Source organism: Chiloscyllium plagiosum, chromosome 5, assembly GCF_004010195.1.
Source record: "Chiloscyllium plagiosum isolate BGI_BamShark_2017 chromosome 5, ASM401019v2, whole genome shotgun sequence".
NCBI lineage: Eukaryota > Metazoa > Chordata > Chondrichthyes > Orectolobiformes > Hemiscylliidae > Chiloscyllium > Chiloscyllium plagiosum.
The window spans coordinates 114,197,678-114,203,208 of record NC_057714.1 but is presented as its reverse complement, the minus strand read 5'-3'; the positions used below and the strand labels follow the sequence as shown (position 1 = coordinate 114,203,208).

Below are 5,531 nucleotides of genomic sequence, written 5' to 3'. Positions count from 1 at the left end.
GAAGAGCCTTGGGAAAAGTTGATGGGCAGAGAGATCTGGGAGTGCAGGTCCATTGTACCCTGAAGGTTGCTGCACAGGTGGATAGAGTGGTCAAGAAAGTATATAGTATGCTTGCCTTCATTGGACGGGGTGTTGAGTATAAGAGCTGGCAAGTCATGTTAAAATTGCAAAAGACATTGGTTCGGCCGCATTTAGAATACTGTGTACAGTTCTAGTCGCTACATTAGCAAAAGGGTGTGGATGCTTTGGAGAGGGTGCAGAGATGGTTTATGAGGATGTTGCCTGGTATAGAAGGTGCTAGCTATGAAGAGAGGTTGAGTAGGTTAGGTTTGGTTTCATTACAATAAAGGAGATTGGGGGGGGACCTGACTGAGGTTTACAAAATCATGAAGGGTATAGACAGGGTGGATAGAGACAAGCTTTTTCCCGGGGCGAAGGATTCAATAACGAGAGGTCATGCTTTCAAGGTGAGAAGTGGAAAGTTTAATGGGGCTACACACGGCAAGTACTTCACACAGAGGGTGGTGGGCATCTGGAACGCGTTGCCAGCAGAGGTGGTTGAGGCAGGCACGGTAGATTCATTTCAGATGCTTCTGGACAGATGCATGAGTAAGTGAGGAGCGGAGGGATACAGTTGCTTAGGAATTGACTGACAGGTTTAGACAGTACATTTGGATCAGCTCAGGCTTGGAGGGCCGAAGGGCCTGTTCCTGGGCTGTAAGTTTTCTTTGTTCTTTGTTCTTCTGTTTGACCCTGCCCCTCTCATTCGACCACCTGACCTAATACCTCCTAATGTGGTTCAAGGTCATACTTTCGGCAGGGAATTCCCCTCCCAAGAAGTAGCAGGGAGAGTGGCAGTAGGGGCAAGTAACAGGCTGGGTTTGCACTGACAGGTGGCAAGAAACATCCGCGCCACACAAGTCCCAGGCTGTGACCATCTCTAATACAAGACAATCTAACCACCGCCCCTTGGCATTCACTGGTGTTACCATCACTGTCAACATCCTGGGGATTACCATTGACCAGAAACTCAGCTGGACTCACCACAAGATGTGTAGGTTAGGTGAATTGGCCATGCTAAATTGCCCATAGTGTTCAGGGATGTGTAGGCTAGGTGCATTAGTTTTGGGGTAAATGTAGAGTAATAGGGTAGGGTAGTAGATCTGGGTGGGTTACTCTTCGGAAGGTTGGTGTGGACTTGTTGGGCCGAAGGGCCTGTTTCCACACTGTAGGGATTCTATAATTCTATGACATAAACACAGTGGCTACAAGAGCAGGTCAAAGGTTAGGAATCCTATGGTTAGTAACTCCCCTCCTGACTCCCCAAAGCCTGCCCACCATCTCCAAGGCACAAGTCAGGAGGGTGATGGAATACTCCCCGCTTGCTTGGATGGGGGCAGCCCCAACAACACTCAAGAAGCTTGACACCATCCAGCACAAAGCAGCACCCGCTTGATTGGCACCACATCCACAAACATCCACTCCCTCCCCCACCGACACTCAGTAGCAACAGTGTGTACTATCTACAAGATGCACTGCAGAAATTCACCAAAGATCCTCAGACAGCACCTTCCAAACCCATGGCCACTTCCATCTAGAAGGCCAAAGGGCAGCAGATAGATGGGAACACCACCCCCTGCAAGTTTCCCTCCAAGCCCCTCACCAACCTGACTTGGAAATATATCACCGTTCCTTCACTGTCACTGGGTCAAAATCCTGGAATTCCCTCCCCAAGGGCATTGTGGGTCAACCCAGAGCAGGTGGACTGCAGCGGTTCAAGAAGGCAGCTCACCCCCACCTTCTCAAGGGGGCAACAAGGGACGGGTAATAAATAATGGGCCCAGCCAGCCACGCCCACCCACAAATCATTTTGTTGGAGAAATGTGGAGTTGCTGCATCCACAGTGAGGTGATGATTGAAGAAAGTGAAGACTCGCTAATACCTTCATGTGTCTTGCATTCTCAGTTTTCGTTTTATTTTACGCTCCTTGGTCCCAAGTGATATATCTGCTCTGATATCCTTGTGTTTGTGGATATGGAAGGAATCGACGTGTTCACAGTGTATCGCGTGGGCAGCGGTACCCCAGCTTTCTTGTTTCTGTGATGGTGACCGATATCTCACCATTGGATAATCGTGGCTCTCGGTTTGGAAGCCAAGTACTTGACCCTTTTGAACTTTGCATGTCAGGAATTAAAAATGTAGTTGCATTTCTATGGTACCTCTCTCTCTGCTTCAGTACATTCCAAGCACCCTCCAACCAATGGAGTACTGTCAAAGAGTAGTCACTGCTGTAATATTGTTGCTAATCTGTGCACAGTAAGATCCCACAAACAGCAGCACGTTAATGAGCAGGGATTACCTGTCCCGATGTTATTGGCTGAGGGGGGGGGGGTCAGGGCACAGGGTTGTGGGGGACTGTTCCACAGGTACTGCAGATCCTTGAACCTTCGATAGTATGGTCTCAGAGTTCAGCGTCTTCACTGAAGCAGCCCATGGTCTAATTAAGAAGCTACGTTGCACTGTTAGCACGGACTTTGATATACTGAAAGGTATCACTGGGCACAGTCGCTCCCCTAAACTCAGAGCACCCACTTGAATTGTGCTGCCAAAGGGACCAAACTCTGACTTAAAGTCTCGGAGGGAGTTAACTCCCTAAAGATAGAGTCCCCATAGTCCATTTAGACCATAGGGCTGCTCTCTCAGTATATATATATAGAGAGAGAGAGAGAGATGACTAATGGTGAGTTAGCCTGAGGGTCACCATGCCTCAGGCGAGGGAAGAGGTGGAGAAGGAGACTCCTTCATAGTAACTTCAGCCAGTGCAAGAATTGAACCCACACTGTTGATGTCACTCAGTATTACAAACCAGCCGTCCAGCTAACTGTACCCTGAACTCACTGGCCTATTAGAATCATGGATCCCTACAGCACGGCATCCAGCCCATCAACTCCACACCAACCCTCCGAAGAATATCCCACCCAGATATCCCTGTAACCCTACATTTCCCATGGCTAATCCACCCAGCCTCAACATCCTTGAACATTATGGGCAATTCCCCATGGCCAATCCACCCTGACCTGCACAATTTTAGACCGTGGGAGGAAACCAGAGCACCCAGAGCAAACCCACGCAGACACGCGGAGAATGTGCAAACTCCACACAGACAGTCGCCCGAGGCTGGAATCGAACCTGGGTCCCTGGCACTGTGAGCCAGCAACGCTAACCACTGAGCCATCGTACCATGCTAAACACATTGCCAAATTAATTTCAGGACATTTTGCCCAGTGCCAAACAAGATGGCACTGAATTCTATCTGAACGTCAACATCCAGGAAAGTGCCTTGGAACAGTTTTCCAATAGGATCAGCAGAAGACAGTGCGGTAGAAGGTTAGGGTGCAGAAGGTGTCCATTCTGCCCATCACATCTATACTAGCCCTTTCACTGGGCCATCAAAAAGCAATTGTGTTGTGTGGCTCCCTCACCATGGACCTGTTAATGGTTCACTCGGTCCTGGAGATAAGGCTGTGCCTATAACTGCCTGCCATGTTTGATGGCACAGTCCGTGTGCTCAGCGGGAGGACAAGTGCCAGGGTCCCGTTCCGTGCGGCCTCTTCAAACTTGGCCAGTGCTGCGCTTGTCAGTATCTCCCACTCTCTGGTTCGATGCCCCAGTTACGCCAAGCACCGCAGGATTCCCATGCGCGCCTCCGGCATTATTTCAGGAATACCGCTCTGCCGTGGGAAGCTGCGTGGTCGGAGAATGTGGCGGAGGGCGATTGAATCCTGATTTTGGGAAGAGCAACTGGATCGTGCTGTGAGGCGAAAGAGGGCTGCGGGGTTATGAGGGTTTGGGACTAAGGTGTATGCATTGCCCTTATTGGTCAAGGTGTTGAACACAAGGAGGTTATGACGGGGCTGTGTATAACATTAGTCAGTGAAAAATCACACGACGGCATGTTATCGTCCAACAGGTTTAGTTGAAAACCCAAGCTCCTTCCAAGCACCAGAGGCTCCGAAAGCTTACGGTTTTCAAATGAACCTGTTGGACTGTAACCCAGTATCATGTGATATTTGACTCTGCCCGCCCCAGTCTAACAGTGGTACCTCCACATCAACATGAAATGGACCTCAGCAGGAACACTGTGCTGACCTCTGATCACCAGACCCGAGGGAAGGTGGGATTGCGCTGGAGGGAGGGAGGACGGAGGAGATCGGCCAGGATCCTGCCTGCTGCTGGGGCGTTTCCACTATCAAGGAGAGACTGGGGTCGTTTCCCATAGAGCAGAGAAGGACCGGGGAGTGGGGGTGGTGAGTGGATCTGATTGGGGTGATAGGATGTTCTGAGGGGCGTGGACAGAGGAGATGGGGAGAAACCTTCCCACTGAGCAGAGGGGGCCACAGTTTTAATGTAAAGAGCATGTTAGAGATTAAAGGCGATTTGGTGGAAATTATTTTCACTTCAAGGGTAGTGGGGCTTTGGAACTCACTGCCTGATAGATGGGAGAGCCCTCAAGACATTGATGCTAAGCAAGGTAAGATTGGAATAGATGGATGTTTGGCGACCAGAGCAGACACAATAACGTTCTCTTGCTGGTCTCTCTACGACTCTGGGTCAAAGTCCCTAACACCACTGTGGGGGAGAGGCTGTGGAGAGCTGTCTCTACATACCCCAGGGACTAGAGTGAGTCTAGAAGACAGCTCACCATCACCTTCTCCATGGCAACTGGGAGGTGGCAAAGAAATGGGGCGACACCCACATCCCACAAAAACAAGCGAAGCCAGCACAGGCTCGTCAGGCCGAATGGCCTCGCTCTGTGCCAACATAAGGGTTCTAAGAAGGGGACCGGGTCTCTCGGTGCGGGGTGGGGGGGGGATGATGACGCTTGGTGGAGTCAGGCCCGGTGGCTGCCCCGGTGGGAGATGGGGAAGGGGTCAGGGAGAGAACTGCGTTGGGAAAGGGGGAGCGGGGGAGGATAACGTTTGGACGGAGCAAGGGTCAAGGAACATGGCTGTTGACATTCCTTTGGAAAATGGAATTCTGGGAGGGTTTTGCAAAGTGACCAGCACCTGGCTTTTAGCTGCAAGGGGCCCCTTCCAGGACCCAGTGATCCCAGACTGGGACCGCCACCCACTCCCCTCCCCCACATGTCCCACTCCCCACACACCGAACCTCTCCCCTTTCCCTCCCTCCACACCCCCGTCCTGAGGGAGAAACAGGAGCCCTGCTAACTGAGCCACATGGAGTGAGCCATTCCGTCTGTGCCCATTACCTTCGGGTTTTTTTTGTATTCACTGGCAGGATGTGGGCATCTCTCCACTTACTGTCCTTCCCCTGGAGGGTTAGGGTTAGCTTTACCTTCCCCCTAACAGTCTGACGTGCTTTTCCGCTGTGAGGTGCTGTGTACTATCATCCATTGCTGAAGTTAGACATTGAGATTAAATGTGTGTGCATGTTGGGGGACATGTGTCTGTTTGTGTGTGTGTGTGTGTGGGGGTGTGTGTGAGGGGGGCTATATGTGGGGGGTGTGCAGG

General features: G+C 51.1%; 1 protein-coding gene across 1 annotated transcript in view; it reads left to right on the top strand.

The window, feature by feature from the left end:
* Positions 1-5,531, top strand: part of LOC122550332 (pituitary adenylate cyclase-activating polypeptide type I receptor-like) — a 158,961-nt gene that overhangs the window by 116,667 nt on the left and 36,763 nt on the right. The gene's annotated exons all lie outside the window — the stretch shown is intronic.